This window comes from Ailuropoda melanoleuca, chromosome 3 (genome assembly GCF_002007445.2).
Source record: "Ailuropoda melanoleuca isolate Jingjing chromosome 3, ASM200744v2, whole genome shotgun sequence".
Classification (NCBI taxonomy): Eukaryota; Metazoa; Chordata; class Mammalia; order Carnivora; family Ursidae; genus Ailuropoda; species Ailuropoda melanoleuca.
Genome location: NC_048220.1, coordinates 68358899 through 68383520, shown reverse-complemented (window position 1 = coordinate 68383520; position 24622 = coordinate 68358899). Strand labels below are relative to the sequence as shown.

The 24622-nt window shown below is 39.6% G+C and overlaps 1 long non-coding RNA gene across 1 annotated transcript in view; it reads right to left on the bottom strand.

The window, feature by feature from the left end:
* Positions 1 to 24622, bottom strand: part of LOC105240737 — an 81755-nt gene that overhangs the window by 20421 nt on the left and 36712 nt on the right. Inside the window, exon 5 of the long non-coding RNA XR_004624153.1 lies at positions 17191 to 17257. This is a non-coding gene — a long non-coding RNA (uncharacterized LOC105240737). The remainder of the gene's footprint in view (positions 1 to 17190; positions 17258 to 24622) is intronic.

Below are 24622 nucleotides of genomic sequence, written 5' to 3'. Positions count from 1 at the left end.
GTATTTGCAAGAAATCGTGATACTAATATTTTGCTAATACTCTTCTTCAAGAAGATTGCTTATGTCATGCTGCATGATTTTAAAAACTGCAAAATAAAGATCTGAAAAATAATTAGCTCAGCAATAATGACCTCAATTTAGTAATGCAGTCTTTCTACCCATCTCACACCAGGATAGCTGTAATTACTCCAAAGTCTATCATGGAATTTTTCCAAGCCTCAAAATAAACTAAAGAAAAAAAACTGCAAAACTTTTAGGAGATAAGATGGCAAAAGAGTGTCACAAAATCTAATTATAGGTAATGCAAGTCTAAAAAGAAATCTAGAGATCACTGAATTAGACCAGTGGCTCTCAACCTTGGCTGAAAGAATGTGAGTTTTTTTAAAATCCTAATGTCCAGACTACACCGCAGACCAATAACATCAGAATCTCCAGGAGTAAGACCTAGGCATGAATATTTTTTCTGGTTCCCCAGGAGATTTCAATGCACAGCCAAGGTTGAGAACCACTGGAATAGAACCATTAAAAGACTAGATCCTTAAAATGGTGCTATCTTTTGTTAGGCTTAAAGGAAGAAAAGTATGAAAAATTAAGTGAGAGCTAGCTGAACCACTTCCTAACTGTATGACTAAGGCAAGTCTTCACTTCTCTGAGTCTCTAGACTTTCTCAGAGGGCTGCCATGAAGAAGACACTAAATGAGAGAACATGCAAAAGCCTGTAGCCCACTACTTGACTCATAAAAGCATGAAATAAATCTCCCTTTCCTCCCCTTCCAACCCCCCAAGTGTTTCAGGTAAGTACTACTTCCTGCCCAAATGGATTAAAGAGTAATAGATCTAATCACAGGTCAAAACTCTTCTCAGAGAATTTTTAGGCAAATACAACTACAGCCATTCTTTCTCCAATAATGGAACAAAAATATGCACAGAGTCTTCAATTCACTAATAACTCCCACACCAAAAGCTCACCTAAAAATTGGTTGTTTGAAGCAAAAATGAGATAGCATATTTTTCCAGTCAGCTAAGCCAGAAGATTGAGGATCATCGATAATTGCCAGCATCGGCAAAGATTAAAATTAAAAAAAGAGAAGATTGTGGTAATGTAAATTAGCAAATTTTTGGAGAGTAATTTGGCAGTATCTATCAAAAATTTAAATGTACGTACTCTTCCATTCAATTAACCTATTTCTGGGTACCTATCCTAGAGACATACCTACACATGCCAACTATTGCTATGTTTTTGCTTTTGTTTTCATGGTACTTAACAACTTTCTGAAATCCTTTGTTTGCAGTCCATCAAGACTAGAAGGTAAACCTATGTGGAAAGAGTCTCTTGAGTCTTGCTTCCCAGGTGAGAAGGGCTACGCTTGCCAACAGGGCCCATGTTATGGACATATTTTCTGCTTACAATGTCATGAGGCTTGAAATATATACTTACTTGGTTTCTCGTGGACTATTTCCATTAATCCATTTATGGCTCCCTTTATTTATCTTATTTCAATAACATATTAACACCTATGAATAGACCATTTAACCCAAACAATGATATTAACAATAACTATATCTATTTATACGCTCTCCCCATGCCATCCTCTGTCTACCCTCCACCCTCGCCACCTCAGGAGTAACCACTATCCCTAACTTTGTGTTTATTTTTCCTTTGCTTGTTTTTGAATGTTACAAAAATGGTATTGTACTATACATAGTTTTCTGGGATTTTCTTTTTCACTCAGCATTTCGTGACAGATTCATCTTGCTGTTATCTGTACTTTCACTCATTGCAAGTAAATCTTCCATTGTGAGAATTAGCCATAATTATTTACCTTTTTCTCCTGTGGTCAGCATTTTTGTGTTTCCATTTTGGGGCTATTAACAACAGTGGTACTATGAACATTTCCTGACATTTTCATAGCACCAGGGTGACTTCTGGCAGGAAATCTGACTGCCATCACACTAACCCCATCACCCACAAGAGTCATCAATGGGCTCCCCTACAAGGCTGAATTTCTCTCCTCACTACCTCCCCCGACCATACTAATTCAAGGCAATGTAGGGAGTGAACCTGTAAAAAGGGCAAGCACACCTATAAAAAGGCAGCACTTGGGAGCGAGCATTTGGCATAACTGGCTCCTTCCAGAACTAGCCTGCTATCTCCAAACCCAGACTGACTGCTTCCTTGCCCATCTCCTGCCAGAATTTTAAAGATCTTTTACTTGAAATACAAATTCTTGAACACTTTGATTTCAATACTTTATTCCTATCATTTAAAAAAATTAACTGCAAAGAGAATTTTAGCTACTGATAATAACTCCCACAGATATTCTTGTTTAGCACTCATACTTGACATCTAATACCACAAAATCCAAAGAGGACTCCTTCACACACAAACACAAACACACACACACACACACACACACACACACTCACACACACACGAGCCTGAATGAAACATCCAGTATCAACAGCTACTTATAACCTCTTGTATTTCCTCTTATCAAAGTAAGACATAAAAGACTTAGGACAACTTAGTGAAAAAGAAAGAAAGAAAAGAAAGAAAAGAGAAAGAAGGAAGGAAGGAAGGAAGGATGGAAGGAAGGAAGGAAGAAAAAGGAAGAGAATAATCCATGCATTGTCTTGTAATGATTTTTTTTCACTTAATTAAGAATAGGGCTTGTAGCTTTTTGTAATACCTCTGTAGATACTGCTTTTGTCTCACCAGGGTTTGAAATCTTTGCTCTGTTCCCATTGTCTAAAGACTTCAAATTACATAAATTATTTCCTTTAAATTCCGTTTTTTAAAAGCTGCTGCCTCCTCCCAAGAAAGAGAAAACAACAGGAATCACCAAAGGGGCCAACTAAAAATAGCCTTGTAGATAATCCAGTGCCCCACCCCGTGCTTCCTGTTCAGATTTCAGGTGTTTGGGGGAGGAGGAAGAGAGGCCACTTGACCCCTCTATTCCTAAACACACACTCACCAGTCCCGCTATCCACCACAGCCTACATCCTCGGGATCCAGGAGCTCTTTTCAACCTTCACCTCCAGTCAGCACCTCCATACACGAGTACTGCCCCTTTGCTTCGGTCAGCCCCTTTGCTTCGGTCGCCCCTGCCTGAGTCTTGCCAGTACAATGGGAAACACTGGTGGCGGACACCCAGCCAGTGAACTACTTTCAGCTCCATCACATTCTAGAGCAATACTCAACAATCCATTCCAGAGCCCACTTGTGAGCAACTGTTGCGGCCCCCCAAACAGCTTAATAAAATCAAGTCTTTCTTCCTTATCCTCATGCCTTGTGACAGGTGCCATTCTCTCCACACACCTCTTCACAAAGACTACTGAGATCATCAGCATGAATTTCCTCAATATCTTACACCTCCCCCGCCCACGCTTTTATCTATTTTTACTATACCCATTGATGCCAGCTTTCTCCTCATCCTAGAGGAAGTGACCTCCCTTTTCTGGTTTCTGGCTAATTCCTTCACCTGTGCGGGCAAATTCCACCCCCTGCCACAGAGTTCAGAATCACTCTTACTCTTTCTCTCTCTAGTTTGGCTACTTCACACACACAAGCATTCACTTCTTAAAACCAACAAACAAAATGCCACCATCCCTATTTTTCTCTTTCCCCTCACAAAAAAGAACAGAGGACAGTTCCACCCCATGCCCATTTCTTACCTCCTGTCCACTCTTCCGCATACTGCAATCTGGATCCCAGCCCTAGCACTCTACACAAGAATCTCTAGCCAAACTGTGACACGAGCCTCACCCACCCCCAGTTGCTAAATCCAATGCATTTTTTTAGTGTCAATCTTAGCTGACCTCTCTGAGCCAGTTGACAATATTAATCACTTCCTCTCTCTTGAAATCTTCTTCTCTCTTGGCTTAAAAACTGTTTGCCTTCTTTACATATATGACCATTTTCTTTCCTAATCTCCCCACCCTTGCTCTTTTTGCCTCCTGTTCTGTTGCCTTCCTCTTAAAACATTCGTGCTCCCTATGGCCTACTCTACTCATTACTCTGAGCACATTTTCATTATAAAATACCACCTCCCCAATATCCATCATGGAGCCCCCACTCTCCCATAGAGCTATAGACCCAAAGAGCCAACTGACTTCAGAGCATCTCAAATGTAACAAGTCCCACTCTGAGTTCATAATTCCCCTCATTCCCAACCTTGTCCCGCGCCTTCAACCAATAACCCTGACCTTCTTCCTATTTTCTCTAAGTGAATGGAATAACCATCTGCCTAATCCCATCCAAGTGGGATTCTCAGGAAGTATGGCAGCTCCCCAACATCATTACATCAGTCCCTGAGGCTTGTACAATCCACCTCCTTAACATCACTGCCATCTATTCCCCCTTCTCCATTCCCATTGTTTGTCTCTTAATTCACACTCTTCACAGTGTTAAAATTAGAACTACATTGGGGCGCCTGGGTAGCACAGCGGTTAAGCGTCTGCCTTCTGCTCAGGGTGTGATCCTGACGTTGTGGGATGGAGCCCCACATCAGGCTCCTCTGCTATGAGCCTGCTTCTTCCTCTCCCACTCCTCCTGCTTGTGTTCCCTCTCTCACTGGCTGTCTCTATCTCTGTCAAATAAATAAATAAAATCTTTAAAAAAAAATTAGAACTACATTTACAGACAGTACTACATGCTAGAACTTAACATACATAATTCTCACAAGAGAAAATAATGTAAGGAGGTATTGTTCCCTATATTTTTACAGATGAAAAAACTGAGACCTAGAGAAGAAAAATAGTTGTCCAAGCGCACAGAATCCAGAAGTGGCAAAGCCAAGGTCCATCCAAATTTAAGTCTTCCTGGCTCCAAAGGTTACATTCTTTCCCTCATTTTAGCAAGCTCCTGTTGCAATAGCTTCCTGATTGATCTCCCTGTATCTCATCTCACATTCCAAGTCTTATTCAATCTACATCACAGACAAAATCAGCTTTCGTTTTTTAAAAAATTATTTTATTATGAAAACAGCACACATTCAGAAAAAGTACATACAATAAGAGCAGTTTAAATTATTATAAAGTCATCTTTGTAAAATGCAAATCTAACCTTGTTCCTGACATTTTCCTAACCTTTTCAAAGTCCACCCCTCACTGCCCTTCCGGTTAAGTCAAAGCTTAGCAAAGCACAGAGAGCCTTCTGGGAAGTGACCTCAGCCCACTCCTTCACTCCCATCTCCCACCAGGCCAGATGGTTCACCGCACACTCTAGCCTCATGGACTCTATCTCCCAGCTCTGGGCTTTGATCTTACCTGGCTCCCAAATGAGAATCTGGAGTGTGTCCTCCCCTCCTCAATCTTACCTCCTCCATCGCATTCTCACTTTGACCTTCGGGAATGACATCTTACTGCTCTTTTCAGAAGATGCTGTGTCTAAGTGAAAAAGAGGCTCTTGGCAACACGCATGGCCACAGTAGTATAGTTCTTAAAAGGCCTCACTGTTCACATGGAACATCAGAACCAGTGAAGTTCTACATTATGTAGAACATGTCTACTCTGTCCAGAAAAAAACAAAAACACCACCACCAAAAAAGTAGAGACTTGGGGCGCCTGGGTGGCACAGCAGTTAAGCGTCTGCCTTCGGCTCAGGGCGTGATCCCGGTGTTATGGGATCGATCCCCACATCAGGCTCTTCCCCTATGAGCCTGCTTCTTCCTCTCCCACTCCCCCTGCTTGTGTTCCCGTTCTCCCTGGCTGTCTCTATCTCTGTCGAATAAATAAATAAAATCTTTAAAAAAAAAAAAAGTAGAGACTTGAGGCAATCATTTTTGGTTATTTACAATGATTTGGAGGAAGTGCTCTACTTTGATTAAAGACTATACTTCAGGGGCGCCTGGGTGGCTCAGTCGTTAAGCGTTTGCCTTCGGCTCAGGGCGTGATCCCAGCGTTCTGGGATCGAGCCCCGCATCAAGCTCCTCCGCTGGGAGCCTGCTTCTTCCTCTCCCACTCCCCCTGCTTGTGTTCCCTCTCTCGCTGGCTGTCTCTCTCTGTCAAATAAATAACTAAAATCTTAAAAAAAAAAAAAAAGACTATACTTCAGTAATTCCCACTCACAGTCCCTTACCACACCAAAACTCAGGTCAAAGTGGCTGATGACATTATTACTGCCATTATTTTAGCTAACCCATCTAGCTGTGCAAGCTAGAAACCTCAAACACATCCTTGACATTTTCCTCCCTGCCCCTCAACCTACTACATACAACTTCCTATTTTGCTTTCTAAATTATCTCCTGAAGCCCCCAATTTCTAGGCATCTCCAGCATCATTCTCCTCATCCAAGCTGTTATTGTCTCCCAGCTAGACTACTGTAATAGCCCCTTCACTGATCCACATAATACACTCTGGCCTCTTCTCACCCATTCTCCATATTGGAGCTACTTATCTCTGCAAAACACAAATATGATCATATCAACATCCCACCCCCATCTCTGCATGGTTAAAACTTTTTAATGTCCTGTCTTTACTTTTGTGACAAAGTCAACACTAATATTTTCAGCACCTACAACAAAATTTGGCAACAGTAAGCACATAATAATTTGGATTACATGAATAAATGAGTATGACTTTCATTTATACTCCTCTGTTCTCTGAGAATTCTAGCCCTCTCAACTTTCTTTCAGTTCTACATTCCCTCTAATTACTTGGCTTTTCCCTCTGTTCTGTACCTGCTTCCTTTCTTCCTTCCTTCCTAACAAGTTAATTCCTACCTTCTTCCTTCAGATCAGAATGTAATCATCATGTTTCCAGAACAGCTTCCTCTAACCAGCCTCAATAGTCCCAAGTCTTCCTTACAGGCTCTCACTGTACCACGAGCCTCTTCTCCACATGCTTGTCACGCTTACAGTTTTATATGCTTGTGTAATTAGTGATGTCCACTGCCCTGTTAGCTTGTAGCACTATGAAGGCAGGATTATGTCTCTTTTCCCTCATCAATATATCTCAGGTACTTAGTATAGGGTTTGACATTCAGGAGACATTCAATAAATAGTGAACAGACTAATGAATGCATTATAAATTAATATACCGAGTGCCTATCTTTTTATATTTCCATTTTAATACAGGCCTGAAACCTAGAAGTTCACTTGAGAGTCAAATCACAGAAGATGGTTCTCTTTCTACTCTTCTTTTTTCTTTGAAAGTTCTTGATGAAGCCTGACACATAATTTCTGAACTCCTAAAATACAATGCTTTTAAATATTATTTCATCTGAAATGTTACAGGACAATTGTCATTTTTTAAAAGATACTTTTCTGGATTTTGAAAACCCAAAACTAAAGAAGTAGGCAGAATTTGCAATAATAAGCCCTGAATAAAATCAAAACCTTTCTAACCTAAAGCAAGATCTCACACTACCAACAAAGTGCATACTTTTTCTCTGGACAAAAAATAAACTAATTTTAAACACAAATAATATGGCTTGATGCTTCTTGGGGTATATTGGTATACATGCAGGATGTTTTGAAGAAATCACAATGTTTTAAACATCAATACATGTAGTTGGTCAATGCGTCTGACATTCCCAGAAAAAAATCAAACCATAAGTTATACACTTTGTAAAGGACTGATTTTAATTTTTTTAAGAAGTATGTCTTGTCACTCTTTTGGTAAGACTCTTTGTAAAATGAAAAGAGGACTCTTGCCACACTGCAGGCCAGAGGCAGTGTCACCCACTGTAGATAATGCCACCTGTGTAAGTAATAAAGAAGTCCTAATACACTTAGGGCATACCTTTCTTTTCTGAAGTGGAAATTTGATGAAATCATTTTAATTTTGGGGTTTCTCTAAAACGCTATTTTTTAAAAAGATTTTACTTACTTATTTGACAGAGAGAAAGAGCACGAACAGGAGGAATGGCAGGCAGAGGGAGAGGGAAAAACAGGTTTTCCACCGAGCAGGGAGCCCAATGCGGGGCTCGATCCCAGGACCCTAGGATCATGACCTGAGCCGAAAGCAGATGCTTAACCAACTGAGCCACCCGGCGCCCCTTAATTTTTGGATAATTTATGGTGTTGTGAAGATGGAGTATACAGTCCTCTTCGGTTAAAGACTATGCCAGAGTTGTTTCCACCTCTACCCCACAATTCAGATATATATTATGCAGGTTCCACCAAAAGTTAAAAATAGAACTACCCTACAATCAAGCAATGGCCTTACAGGGTATTTATCCAAGGAATACAGAGTCACTAATTCAAAGGGACACATGCACCCCTTGTTGATGGCAGCATTTTTTACAGTAGCCAAATTATGAAAGTAGCCTAAGTGTCCATCAATTAACCAATGGATAATGATGTGGTATATAAAGATGTGGTGTGTGTGTGTGTGTGTGTGTATACACACACACACATAATTTTGTATATGTGTGTATACACACACACAATGAATATTATTCAGCCTTAAAAAAGAACGAAATCTTGTCATTTGCAATGACAATGGATCTGGAGCTAGAATATAATGTTAAGTGAATAAGTCAGAGACAGCAAATACCATATGATTTCACTCATGTGGAATTTAAGAAAAAAAACAAATGAGCAAAGGAAGAGGGAGAGTAAGAGAGAAATCAAGAAACAGACTCTTAATTATGGGGAACAAACTGATGGTTTAGCAGAGGAGAGGTGGGTGGGGGGACAGGAGAAACAGGGGGTGTTGTGATGAGCATCGGATGATGTATGCAATTGTTGAATCACTATAGTGCATACCTGAAACTAATATAACACTGTTTAAAAAAGAAAGAAGTTTTAGGGGCACCTGGGTGGCTCAGTCGTTAAGTGTCTGCCTTCAATTCAGGGCATGATCCCAGTATTCTGGGATCAAGCCCCACATCAGGCTCCTCCGCTGGGAGCCTGGTTCTTCCTCTCCCATTCCCCCTGTTTCTGTTCCCTCTCTCGCTGGCTATCTCTTTCTCTGCCAAAAAAAATAAATAAAATCTTTAAATAAATAAATAAATAAAATAAAGTTCAGGGGAAAAAAAGAAAGAAGTTTTAAAAAATAAAAATAAAAAAAACTGAGTTAAAAATACTAATAATACTAATGACTAATAATACAAGATTATAGGAGACGTAGGAAGATACATCTGGATCTCTACAAACGAACATCTCCAGCACTGAGTATTGAGGTATGAAGCAGAGAGCCGTGAATCTGCACACAGATATCGGAAGATAAATGGAAGGGGGAGGGAGCCGTCGCGCTCACCTGCACTGGGGAGCAGGCCAGACTCGAGGACCGGCACCTGTGAGAAAGCAGGCTGAGAGGTTGAGCCTGGGAACATGAGCATGACCAGACTGAAAACCGGAGCTCCAGAGCGCTCACTCGAACTAGACTGAAACCGGGAGCTCGGGAGCGTGTGCTCAACCAGACAGAAAACCGGCGCTCTGGAGTGCGCGCAAACCACACTGAAACAGGGAGCTCAGGAGCGCACACGTGGGAACCGGGGGTGGCTGGCAGTGTTAGAAGCACAAAAGACAGAGACATGCTGGCCCTGGGAGTGAGGGCTGGGACAGTGGCTGTGTGGCACACATCCTGGGACACTGCAGGGTTTTTGGCAGCACGGACAGAAACAGACTTAAAGTGGCCAGGAGAGCTCAGTGGAGAGTGGATTGCGATCTCTCTGTTCTGAGACAGAGGCTAGGATACGGCCACTGCTGCTGCTCTGACTCTCAGAAGAGTCAAAGAAAACCACCAGGGAAAAACGCCAGAGAACAAAAGCCCAGAAATACCAGCTCACATTGTGCCCATCCCCATCCCCCCTCGCAGGGGACGGGGCAACTCTACCCAAACAGGTTTGCCTGAGTATCAGTGCGGCAGGCCCCTCCCCCAGAAGGCAGGCTGAAAAATCAAGAAGCTCACATCCCTAAGGTCCCTATAAAACAAGTGCACACTGCCTGGGTCCTGGTCAATAATTTGGGATCTGTGCATCCCGGCAACCTCTCCTCATCAGAATGATGAGGAGGAGAAACCCTCAGCAAAGATAGGACACAGAGACTGTGGCCTCTGCCACAGAACTGATGGATATGGATATAACCAAATTGTCAGAAATGGAGTTCAGAGTAACAATGGTCAAGATGATGTATAGGCTTGAAAAAAGATTAACAAAAATATTAATCAGAATATAGAATCTCTAAAGGCAGAAATGAGAGCGAATCTGGCAGAAATTAAAAATGCTATGAATCAAATGCAGTCTAAACTAGACGCTCTGATGGCCAGGGTAAATGAGGCAGAAGACCGAATTAGTGAATTGGAGGATGGGATGGTAGGAGAGAAAGTTAAACAGAAACTTGGCTCAAAAAAATCCAATCTCAAGAATGTAGATTATGGGAGATTACTGACTCAATGAAACATTCCAATGTCAGAATCATTGGCATCCCCAAGGGGGTGGAGAAAAAGAGAGGTCTAGAAGAGATATTTGAACAAATTGTAGCTGAGAACTTCCCTAACCTGGCAAAAGAAACAAGCATTCCTGTCCAAGAGGCAAAGAGGGCCCCTCCCAAGATCAATGAGAACAGACCTACACTACGTCACATCATAGTGCAATTCGCAAATATTAGATCTAAGGATACAGTCTTGAAAGAGGCCAGGGGGAAGAAAATCCTTACGTACAGAGGGAAGAATATCAGAATAACGTCAGACCTGTCTACAGAGACCTGGCAGGCCAGGAAGGGTTGGCAAGGTATTTTTAAAGCTGTAACTGAATGGAACATGCAGCCAAGGATCCTTTATCCCGCAAGGCTGTCATTCAGAATTGATGGAGAGATAAGGACCTTCCAAGACCAGCAGAAACTGAAGGAATTTGTGACCACCAAGCCAGCCCTAACAGAAATATTAAGGGGGGTTCTATAAAAGTAAAAAGGCCTCAAGAGTGATACAGAAGAGAAATTTACAATCTATAGAAACAAAGACTTCACAGGCAACATGACATCATTAAAATCATATCTCTCAATAATCACTCTCAATGTGAACGGCCTAAATGCTCCCATAAAACACCACAGGGTTGCAGTTTCGATAAAAAGACATGACCCATCCATTTGCTGTCTACAAGAGACTCATTTTGAACCTAAAGATACATCCAGACTGAAAGTGAAGGGATGGAAAACCATTTTTCATGCCAATGGACCTCAAATGAAAGCTGGGGTAACAATTCTCATATCAGTCAGATTAGATTTTAAACTAAAGTCTGTAGTTAGAGATACAGAAGGACACTATATTATTCTTAAAGGATGTATCCAACAATTTGATATGACAATTATAAATATCTATGCCCCCAACAGGAGAGCAGCTAGATACACAAGCCAACTCTTAACCAGAATAAAAAGACATATAGATAATAATACGTTAATAGTAGGGGACCTCAACACTCTGCTGTCAGCAATAGATCACCTAAGCAGAAAATCAACAAAGAAACAAGAGCTTTGAATGACATACTGGACCAGATGGACCTCATAGATATATACAGAACACTACACCCCAGAACAACAGAATACCCATTCTTTTCAAATGCACATGGAACTTTCTCCAGAATAGACCATATACTGGGTCACAAAACAGGTCTCAACCAATACCAAAAGACTGAGATTATTCCCTGCATATTCTCAGACCACAGTGCTTTGAAACTGGAATTCAATCACAAGGAAAAATTTGGAAGAAACTCAAACACTTGGAAACTAAGAACAATCCTGCTCAAGAACGATTGGGTAAACCAGGTAATTAAGAAGGAGATTAAACAATTTTTGTAGAAAATGAAAACACATTGGTCCAAAATCTATGGGACATGGCAAAGGCAGTCCTAAGGGGAAAATACATAGCCATCCAAGCCACACTCAAAAGAATAGAAAAATCTAAGATGCATTTTTTATATTCTCACCTCAAGAAGCTGGAGCTGGAACAGAAGAACAGCCCTAACCCTCGCACGAGAAGGCAAGTGATCAAGATTAGAGAAAAGATCAATGGATTAGAAACCAGGAACACAGTAGAGCAGATCAACAGAACTAGAAGCTGGTTCTTTGAAAGAATAAATAAGATCGATAAGCCACTGGCCAGACTTATCCAAAAGAATAGAGAAAGGACCCAAATTAATATAATTATGAATGAAAGGGGCGAGATCATGACCAACAGCAATGAAATAGGAAGGATCATTAGAAACTTTTATCAACAGCTTTATGCCAATAAATTAAACAACCTGAAAGAAATGGATGCCTTCCTGGAAACCTATAAACTACCAAGACTGAAACAGGAAGAAATTGATTATTTAAACAGACCAATTATTTATGAAGAGATTGAAGCAGTGATCAAAAACCTCCCCAAAAACAAGAGTCCAGGGCCTGATGACGGATTCCCTGGGGAATTCTACCAAACATTCAAAGAAGAAATAATACCTGTTCTCCTGAAGCTGTTTCAAAAAATAGAAACAATAGGAAAACTACCAAACTCATTCTATGAGGCCAGTATTACCTTGATCCCCAAGCCAGGCAAAGACACGAACAAAAAGGAGAATTACAGACCAATATCCCTGATGAATATGGACGCCAAAAGTCTCAACAAGATCCTAGCTAATAGGATCCAACAGTACATTAAAAGGATTATCCATCATGACCAAGTGGGATTCATCCCTGGGATGCAAGGGTGGTTCAACATTCGCAAATCGATCAGTGTGATAAATCATATCAACAAGAAAACAGTCAAGAACCATATGATCCTCTCAATTGATGCAGAAAAATCATTTGACAAAATACAGCATCTTTTCCTGATTAAAACCCTTCAGAGTGTAGGGATAGAGAGTACATTCCTCAATTTCATAAAAACCATCTATGAAAAGCCTACTGCAAGCATTATTCTCAATGGGGAAAAGCTGGAAGCCTTTCCCTTAAGATCAGGAACACGACAAGGATGCCCACTCTCGCCACTATTATTCAACATAGTACTAGAAGTCCTTGCAACAGCAATCAGAAGACAAAAAGGGATAAAAGATATCCAAATTGGCAAAGAAGAAGTCAAACTGTCTCTCTTTGCAGATGACATGATACTCTATATGGAAAACCCAAAGGAATCCACTCCCAAACTATTAGAAGTTATAGAACAATTCAGTAAGGTGGCAGGATACAAAATCAATGCCCAGAAATCAGTTGCATTTCTATACACGAATAACGAGACTGAAGAAAGAGAAATTAGGGAATCCATCCCATTTACAATAACACCAAAAACCATGCGTTACCTTGGAATTAACTTAACCAGAGACGTAAAGGACCTATATGCTAGAAACTATAGATCACTTTTGAAAGATATTGAGGAAGACATAAAAAGATGCAAAAATATTCCGTGCTCATGGATCGGAAGAATTAACATAGTTAAAATGTCTATGCTACCCAGAGCAATCTATACTTTCAATGTCATCCCGATCAAAATACCGAGGACATTTTTCAAAGAACTGGAACAAATAGTCCTTAAATTTGTATGGAACCAGAAAAGGCCCCGAATCTCCAAGGAACTGTTGAAAAGGAAAAACAAAGCTGGGGGCATCACAATGCCGGATTTCGAGCTGTACTACAAAGCTGTGATCACAAAGACAGCATGGTACTGGCACAAAAACAGACACATCGACCAATGGAACAGAATAGAGAACCCAGAAATGGACCCTCGGCTCTTTGGGCAACTAATCTTTGATAAAGCAGGAAAAAACATCCGGTGGAAAAAAGACAGTCTCTTCAATAAATGGTGCTGGGAAAATTGGACAGCTACATGCAAAAGAATGAAACTTGACCACTCTCTCACACCATACACAAAAATAAACTCCAAATGGATGAAAGACCTCAATGTGAGACAGGAATCCATCAAAATTCTAGAGGAGAACATAGGCAACAACTTCTATGACATCGGCCAGAGCAACTTTTTTCGTGACACATCTCCAAAGGCAAGAGAAACAAAAGATAAAATGAACTTGTGGGACTTNACTAAGAGACAGCCCACGGAATGGGAGAATATATTTGCAAAGGACACCACAGATAAAGGACTGGTATCCAAGATCTACAAAGAACTTCTCAAACTCAATACACGAGAAACAAATAAACAAATCATAAAATGGGCAGAAGATATGAACAGACACTTTTCCAATGAAGACATACAAATGGCTAACAGACACATGAAAAAATGTTCAAAATCATTAGCCATCAGGGAAATTCAAATCAAAACCACACTGAGATACGACCTTACACCAGTTAGAACGGCAAAAATTGACAAGATAAGAAACAACAAATATTGGAGAGGATGTGGAGAAAGGGGATCCCTCCTACATTGTTGGTGGGAATGCAAGTTGGTACAGCCACTCTGGAAAACAGTGTGGAGGTCCCTTAAAAAGTTAAAAATTGAACTACCCTATGACCCAGCCATTGCACTACTGGGTGTTTACCCCAAAGATACAGACGTAGTAAAGAGAAGGGCCATATGCACCCCAATGTTCATAGCTGCATTGTCCACAATAGCCAAATCATGGAAGGAGCCGAGATGCCCTTCAACAGATGACTGGATTAAGAAGCTGTGGTCCATATATACAATGGAATATTACTCANTCCATATCTACAATGGAATATTACTCAGCTATCAAAAAGAATGGTTTCTCAACATTTGCTGCAACATGGACAGGACTGGAGGAGATTATGCTAAGTGAAATAAGTCAAGCAGAGAAAGACAATTATCATATGATTTCTCTCATCTATGGAACATAAGAACTAGGANAAGGGGGAATGAACCATGAGAGACTACTGACTCTGGGAAACAAACTGAGGGCTTCAGAGGGGACGGGGTGGGGGACTGGGATAGGCTGATGATGAATATTAAGGAGGGCACATATTGCATGGTGCACTGGGTGTTATACGCAAATAATGAATCATGGAACATTACATAAAAAACTAAGGATATACTGTGTGGTGACTAACATAACATAATAAAAATTATTATAAAAAATAATAATACAAGCCTAATAGGTTGGTACTAATTGTGCATTTATTTCTTTTATTCAAGATCCCCTCACCCATTCCCTATGTTTAGTATTCACTCTAATAAGCATACTGTATCTGTCATTGGATAGGTATATAAAGAACAAGTCCTGGCGTATAAGGCCATGCATGATCTGGTGCCCATTAGATCATCCCCTCCCACTTCTGTCCATATCATTTTATTTTAGCCATCATGGCCTCCTAGCTATTTCTAGAACTTACTAAGCACTCCTCAGGGCCTTGCTGTTTCTTTTGCCTGAAACACTTACTACTCAGCTATCCAATGGCTCACTCACTTTCTTTATGTCTGTTTTAAAATGTCACTTTATTTTTAAAAACCTTCCCTAAGCATCCTGTTTAGAACAGCAATCCCCCTTGTCACTTCCTGCGCTATACCGTGGTTTTTCTCAATTGTAGTATTTGCCAGCTTCAATTCTTCACATATCTACCTTGTTTTTTGTCTGTCTCCCCTCACTAGAATGAGAGGCAATATGGCATCATGACTAGAAGCCAGACTCCAGAATTCGAATTATTAGGCTTGCATTTTCACTCTACGACTCACTCTGTGATCTTCAGCAGGTAGCTTTGTGCCTCAATTTCCTCAGCTCTAAAATGGGGATGATGACAGCATCTACCTCAAACCACCACAATTTTATCCAACAAATAATCTATACTATTTAAGTATTATCTGCGGTTATCATTATTACATTTATTTTTATTATTAGGATTAAGCTCCAAGGATGCAGGGACTGAGTTCTCTTTGTATTCTCAGTGCCCAGACAGTGCCTAGCAATAGTTACTATTAATTAAACGAATGCTATTTTGAGATCTTTCTTTCTTTTTTTTTAAGACTTATTTATTTATTTGAGAGGGAAAGAGAGCATGCACGCTTGGTGGGACGATGTGCAGAGAGAGAGAGAATCTTGAGCGGATTTGGTACTAAGTGCAGAGCCCGACATGGGGCTCAATCCCACGACCCTGAGATCATGACCTGAGCCAAGACCAAGAGTCAGACACTCCACCAACTGTGCCACCCAGGCACCCCAAATGAGTGCTATTTTATATATGCATGATTTTTTAAGGAAAAAATTTTAAGTATAGCATACATGTAGAAAAATGCCCATCATACCTGCACACCTCAGTGAATTTTCACAAATAAATCCATGAGAACAAAACATGTTAAGAAATAAAATATTACCAGCCCACCAGGAGTCCTGTCCCAATAGCTATGACCCTCCCCGAACAGGTAATCACTATCTTGACTCCTATTGTTATAGATTAATTTTACCTATTTTTGAAATTTATATAAGTGGAATCATACAGTTAAAACTCTTGAGTAACTGACTCATTTCACTAGTTGTGGTGTGTAACAGTAGTTCATTCGCTCTCGTCACTGCATAGTATTCCAGTGAATACTGTATTCCATTACAGTATTCGAGTGTGGAACTACACCACCATAGATTAATCCATTCTCTCTGGCTGATGGACATTTGGGTGGCTGGTTTCCAGTTTGGGACTGCTATGAATGGTGCTGCTCTGAATATTCCCAGACATATCTGGTACACACAAACACACACATGTATACAGCTAGAAAACCAATTTACTGGGAAGTAGGGCATGATTTGTTTACCATTAGTAGATCCTGCCTGACAGTTTTCCCAAGTGGCTGTACCAGTTTATGCCCCTGACAGCAATATGTGAAAGTTCCAGTGTTCATATATTTTGAAGTACCATAAATATTGTAGGATAGATTTTGTTCTCTTTCCCACTGTTTTCACTGAATACTATGCTTTTATGATCTATATATGTTGTTGTACACATATTCCCTCTAGCCACTGCATATTATTTAATAACATGCTTTCATCAGTTGAATTCTTTTTTCCCATTTTTTTTGGAATGGTGCTTGTCAGTGTAGCAGGGTCTTTGTCTTCTCAACACACATTCCCCTCTTTTTCCATCCTGACAATTAGTTGTGTTCATCCAATTGGCCGTGTGCTCTAGCCCCACCCCCACCCCCACCCCCGAAGTGACACTTATGTCATCCAGCCAATCATGGTACTTTCACTTCCATTATGACCCTATTATGGCCAACAAAACTTGAAGAGAAGTCTGAGTAGGATGGAACAGTGGGGAGGTTCCTTCAAAAGGTTTTTTAGCTTTTCTACAGAAACACAAGGAAGAGGTCCTCTTTTCTTACCTCTGGACATTGGTGTGAGATCATGATAGCTGGAACTGCTGCAGCCATATTGTGACCAGGGAGGGAGCTGGAAGAAAGATGAAAAACAATAGCATGAAGCCACCAGCCACCCTACCTCCCGACCTGTTATATGAGAAAATTATTTTAGTTGGATTTTTCTCTCTTGCAACCAAAAGGATCCCATTATAATAATTAAAACATTATATTGGGTTATTCTTTAAAATATACTATATTTAAATGGATTCATGTAACACTATTTCTCAGTTCCTTTACTCTGTTTTAAATAATGTCTATTTGACGCCCTTCATTGACTTTGAGGTTAATTTTATGACACTGATCTTCTAACAAGTAAGTATATCTTTTAACTTACTGCTCAGCATTGGGCAATTTGTTGGTTTGTAATTTTAGAAGAACATAGTTGATTTTGAACAAATATGATCTGCAAACTAAAGGATATCACAATATATTTTGAGTTAGTGTTTTAATCTTGGACCTTAGAAAAAAGTATGGTAGCCCCAAATTTTCAAATATACAAGTAATCATGTCTTCTATAATAAACATATTTCATAAATTTTAGAGCAATTTTGTTTTCTTAATTTTAATTTTTGGATAAGTAATACATACATTGATACAAAATACATTGTCCTTTACATGGATTCTTGATTTATTTGACCAGTCTTTTATGGGCTAATAAAATAACCACACAGCATAAAAATAATATAATCACACTTGATGGGACATCTATTTTGTGTTAGGCATTGCATCTGGGCCTTTGCAAGCATTATTTAATCTCACTCCTACAAGCTACCTTTAGTCTAATTTTTAGGAGGATAAAATGAAGCTCAGAGAGGTTAAGTAACTTGCAGATTACACAGCATCTGAGGAGTGGGCTGGAATTTGAACCCAGACCTAACAGATTATAAAACACATTCTTAGCCACTTTGCCATATGACCACTCTAATTTTACTATGATAACTACATGTACATTTAAGACCAGATAAAAGGTTTCATAACAAAGATTTAGCCCTTTAATGTAAGCAAAAATAACAATAAATAAGTAACATTTAACATTTTGGGGCACTTTCTGTGTGTGCTATGCAATCGTTCTAAATGTTTTAAGAATGTTTAAGAATTTATTCTTGGTTAAAAATATTAACTACTTTACTTTTCAAATAAATCATAAATTATTTAGGAATAAACAAAGCAGCCTCAAAAAATCAGCAATCTTAAAATCAAGTAATATTTTGATCATATTTAACATAGAAATAAATTGGAGGACAATTCATTATTTCATTGTATCATTTGGGAAACTCATCCATTGAAATGAATTAAAAAAAAAAAATCCCAAACCAAACTGACTTAAGCCAAAAAGAGACTAATGCCTTGAGTAACTGAGATCTTCCAGAGGCAGAGCTCCTCTTAGCAGGGATGGATTCTGGGCTCCATAATGTCCCACAGCTTGTTTTTTCCCATCTTTGAGTCTATCGCCTACCACCTCTATTCTGTTGGTCTCTTGCTCAGACTCTAGATGGTATCTGGTACCTTCAAGTTCTCCCCTCCTGACAGCAAGACAAGAAGCAGCAGCTCCCACCTCACATATACTCAAGTTCAAGGCCAGAGGTTAGTTTGCTAACAGTCCTAGAGTTGCTCTGATTGCTCTGGGTTAGGTCACTGCACACTCCTGAAACTACCATGTGGCAAAGAAGATAAATTTCCCTGATTCTGGTGAAGGAGATGAGACTCATTGGTTACTTCAGGCCAGAGTCAATGGTTCTATCTCTGAAGCCAACAGGTGAGGCTCCAGCTATATGAACTGGGACTAGAGGGTAGAGAGGTGAGTTCTCAGAAAAAAATCAGTGGAATTGATGCTATTGTAAATGACCCTGCAATGAATCACACCTACTATTTATACCTCTTGTAGTTCCCTCCCTTCAAATCTGGGCCTTATGATGAGTTGTTTTGTTTTTTTTTTTTATAGACCTTATTTTTAAGGATAGTTTCAGATTTATAGAAAAAAATAAGACCATACTATGGACACTTCTCATATACCCCTCACTCAATTTCTCCTATTATTAACATCTTATATTTGCATGGTATATTTGTTATAATTAGTGAATACATATTAATACATTTTTATTAGCTAAAGTCTGTAGTAATTTATTCAGATTTCCTTCATTTCTGCCTAATGTCTTTTTCTGCTCCAGGATCTTCACCAGGATACCACATTACATTTACTTGTCATTGTCTCTTTAGGCTCCTTTTGGCTCTGATACTTACTTAGACTTTCGTTGTTTTTGATGACTTAGTTTTAAGGAGTGCTGATCAAGTATTTTATAGGATGTCCTTCTATTGGAACTTGTCTGATATTTTTCTCACAAATAGACTGGAGTTTTGGGTTTTGGAAGGAGCATCACAGAAGTAAAGTGCCATTCTCATCACATCATATCAAGGATATATACTATCAATGGATTTATCACTGTCAATACTGACCTTGATCATAGGGCTGAGATACTCTTTTCCCCCCTTCCATTCTATAGTTTTGGAAGAAAGTCATTATGAGAAGTCTACAGTTAATAAGTAAGGATTCATGCTTCCCCTCCTTGAGACTGGAGTATCTGCACAAATTATTCGGAATTCTTCAAGGGAGAATTGTCTCTTCTCTCTTGTCTTCTCCCTTTGTCTTTTTCTTGAAAATTATTTATTCAATCATTTATTTATATCTGTGTAGGCTCAATGGACCCCTATCTTATATAAGGGTTATAATCCAATGCAATCTTATTTTTTTATTGCTCAAATTGTTCCTGCTTTGGCCATTGGAGGCTCTATCAATTGGCCCCTATGGATGACTAGCTTTTGGACCATTAAAATGAAACAAAAGTGATGCTGTGTGACTTCTGAAGCTAGGTCACAAAAAGCCTTGCAGCTCCTGCCAGGGTCTCTTGAACCCTTACTCTGGGGGAAACAGCCCCCATGTAAGAACACTAACCCTAAGACTATAATGCTGTGAGGAATTTCAAACTAACCACGTGAAAAGAGAAAGACAGATACCAGCTTCTAGCTCTTCCAGCCATTCTAACTGAGCCACCAAATTTGTAAGTCAAGAAGCCATCTTATATGTCCAGCCCAGTCAAGCCTTCAGATTATTCTAGCCTCAGCCACCATCTCACTGCAACCAGATGAGAGGCCCCAAGCAAGAGGCCCAAGTTCAGTTGAGCCCAATCAACTTACAGAACCATAAGTGATTACAATGTGTTGTTCTTTTAAAGCCTCTAAATTTTGTGGTGCTCTGTGATATAGCAAAAGAGAACTAAAACAGATGCAAAAATCTGGTATGGTATTAACTATCAAACTAGAATAAATTTTATTAAACATATTGTGATGACTCCCTTGTTTTATCACCCAGAAGAAATAATTTATTCAAATCAAATTATTTACATGACAAAATGTTAATGAATCTTTTTCTTCTCAAATAAAGTCACTTAACCTCTGGGGATCTCAGGGTAACGTTGTGATCAGAAACATTGCTCCATACAGATAGTTAGGCTTTCTAAAGACATTAATGTCAGTTCAAAGCTAGTAATATTAGTCTCGAGTAACTCTGCTGTCTTCCTAACAATTAGTCACAGCAAAGTAAACTTCTGAATAGGATTTGCAGGCAGCAGAATATTTAAGAATCCAGAAACCTGAAATGTCTTCCACTGTCACGATGGGAAATAGATTTCTACATTTAAGCCAATCTAAACTTTTGTTGGCCTCTACAAGAGCCTGGGGAATGTAAGACTCCATTCTACCAGAGGGCAAACATGTTGCTTTTCTACATGAACTGCACATTTCCAAGAGTTTATGGGGGTGGGAAGGGTTAGGTGGGGAAAAAAGCCAAAACACACCTCCAGGAAAGATAAGATTATTAGCATCAAGATTAGATTAACAGATTCAAGGAGGCTATGTCACATCTTTTTTTTTTTTTTTCTACAAAGGAAGATAGATTGCACTTGTATTTTACTCCTGGTTCCCCTTCCTTTCCTTATTCCTATTTCCTGTCTCTCACTGAAACAGTTTGCTCTCAGAAATTTTATTTGCAAATAGTTTCATTAATACATATTCATTTTTTCTAGAACTTGAAATAATTTACTTGGCTTGAGTTTAAGTTTATCTTGAGATATTTGCCTAATAAATTAATAGAATAAACAAAGCTAAGAGAATTTATTTTAAAATAGTTAAGATCAAAATATTTTTATGGTCTTAAACATTAATTGTGAGTATATGAACATGTACTTGCTAGTCTGCAAGCAAGTCTTACCTACTCACTGGAGATTCAACTTGGAAACACTTACTAATTAGTTTAAGTTGCCAAAACAATGCAAAGATGTTTCTTTTTAAATATTCACCAAGAGGGGCCACTAGAGTCTAGCGATTGAAGGCTCCTTGAGGTTAGAAATAGGGTCTGGCTCCTGAACATGAAGACTGGACCTTAGGAGGCATTCAATAAATGTTTGCTGAATGAATGAATCAATGATTCAGACTTCAATGATTTAAGTTTAGGGATTTGTTTAATAGGGAGGCTTCAAATGGCAATTCATGGGCCAAATTTAGTCCACAGTCTTGTACAGGTATAGCCTGCATATTGTTCTATTTTTTTTCTTTCCTTAAAAAAGGTACTAAATTCATTTGGTTCAAAATCTTTTTTAAAAATAGCATATAGGGGGGGCGCCTGGGTGGCTCGGTCATTAAGCTTCTGCCTTCAGCTCAGGGCGTGATCCTGGAGTTCTGGGATCGAGCCCTGCATCAGGCTCCTCTGCTTGGAGCCTGCTTCTTCCTCTCCCACTCCCCCTGCTTGTGTTCCCTCTCTCGCTGGCTATCTCTCTGTCAAATAAATAAATAAAATCTTTTTAAAAAATAGCATACAGGGGCACCTGGGTGGCTCAGTCTATTAAGCATCTGCCTTTGGCTCAGGTCATGATCTCGGGGTCCTGGGATCGAGCCCCACATCAGGCTCCCTGTTCTATAGGGAGACTGCTTCTCCATTGCCCTCTGCCACTCCCCTTGCTTGTGCTCTCTCTCTCTCTTGCTCTCTCTCAAATAAATAAATAAAATCTTTAAAAAACAATAAAAATAAAAATGGTATATAATGTGGGGTGCCTGGGTGGCTCATTCAGTTAAGTGTCTGCGTTCAGCTCAGGTCATGATCTCAGGATTCTGGGATCAAGGCCCATGTTGGGCTCCTTGCTCAACAGGGAATCTGCTTCTCCCCCTCCCTCTGCCCCTCCCCCTAATCATGTGCTCTCTCTCTCTCTCAAATAAATAAATAAAATCTCTTAAAAATGGTATATAGTGAAAAGTCTCAGTCCCACCTCTGTATCTTATCTAACCACATAACCCCAACTTCTCTCAAGGTAATCTCTTATTAGTTTTTGTGTATGCTTCTAGAGTCTCTTGAGGCAGATTACAAGAAAATATGCACAGAGTCTTATTATTACCTTTTTTATACAAAAGTAGAATTATACACACTGCCTTTTATCATGCTTTTTTCACAAAAATTACACTTGGAGATCTTTTTCTATTGCTATAAACCAGTTAGTTTTACTCACTGCATTTCATGCCCAGCCATGGCAGGCATTTGAGTTATAGCTAGAGTAAAAATATCAAAAGCAGAGTGGGAACAGACACATGTTTTACCTTGCTTTATCACACCAAAGAAGCTGAGCAGGGATGGGGAGGCCACTACATGCTAAGTTTCTTACACATAGTGGGCACATCCTACATATTAGTTACACTGAATGAATTGCAAATACAGCATCCACAGATGGTTAGCTACCCCACTCCACACCTTACACACACACACACACACACACACACACACACACACACACACAGACCTGAAAATGCTAAATCAGTGACAATGCCAGAATTCCTATATGAGAAAATCTCATAATTTCTTTCCCTTTCCTCTAGGCGCCCAACTCCCTTACACTTTCCAGAGGTGAATTCGCCAGATGTAGCATTTCCTAGACTTGTGTAATCTCAAGAATTTTAAGAGTCCTTGTTAAAACCAGATTCCCAGCCCCATTCCCCTGGACATTCACATCTAGGTCTGAATCTCTGCTTTTAGGATCAGGAAAGTTTAGGAAGACTGTTCTAAGATGTTGCTAAATACATTCTCATGCCTGTGTTGAAACAGTTCTCTTAGGGATCAGTCATTGTAATTAGATCCTCAGTACCTTATTAGATGTCCTTTCTAATAGCTATTTTAAAGAAATCCTCTTTTAGAGAAGTGCTCCCCCAAGTTTTTCACAATGATAAACATGTAAAATATTAATACACATTCGGCACACTAGAGGAGGACACTGTCAACAAGAGGCAACAAACCCAGGGACTTTGGAAGGATGGCAAGGTGAAAAGTGATATTTCATAGCACAATGCTTGGGAAATTCTGCTTTAGGGTATCTTGAAGAGAAGGAGAAAGGAAACTAGCACTTGTTTAGCTCTTATATGCCTAATGCTATACTTAGAACTAAGGCTTTTATCTTGTACATTATCTACTAAGCATAGACAGATGTGTATTAATTCCTCCATTTCAAAGAAGAACAAACTGAGACAGATTTACATCAAACCTCTTCCAAACGTAGAGTCAAGAGCTAGAATTTGAACAGACATTTCTGGCTCCCACATCCAACTTTTTTTTTTTTTTTTTTTTTTTTTTTTTTACCAATGCCTCAAATGGTAGCCAATACATATCTCAAAAATTAAGTAATGTTCAAGCAGGACTAAAATGACAAAACTTTTCCAGGATGCATTTTGACTTCAACCCTAGTTGATGAGTGCTCTGAACACAACCCTGTTTGTGGTATCCAGTCTCTAAGCTGGTCCCCAGTGACCCTACCTCTTGGTATTCGCGCTCTGATATTCTTCCTTCCACCTTGTATCAGGATTGGTCTGTGTGACCAAGAAAATAGAGCGGACATAATGATGTGTGACTTCAAAAACTAAGCCACTCACTCTGGGAGAATCTAGCTACCACGTGGTGAGGATACTTGAACAGCCCTATGGTGAGACCCCTGTAGTGATAACTGCCAACAATCATGGGAATGGCCATTTTAGGAGCAGTTCCTTTGGTTCCATCCTTCAGATGACTGCAGTTCTAGCTGATTACTTGATTGCAATTTCATGAGACACCCCGTGTCAGAGCCCCCCAGCTAATCTGCTCCCAAACTCCTGACTCACAGAAACTGTGAGATAATACACGTTTGTTGTTTTAACCAACTAACTGTTGTAGTAATCTGTTATACATCAGTATATAACCAGCACAGGTTTCTATGATATGGACAGGAATAACAAAACATAGTAGATATTTGCCTCTGTTGTGATCTACATTGGCATATACCATAGTCATTTGAGGGAAGAAAAAACAACAAGATTTTTGCTTCAATTTAAA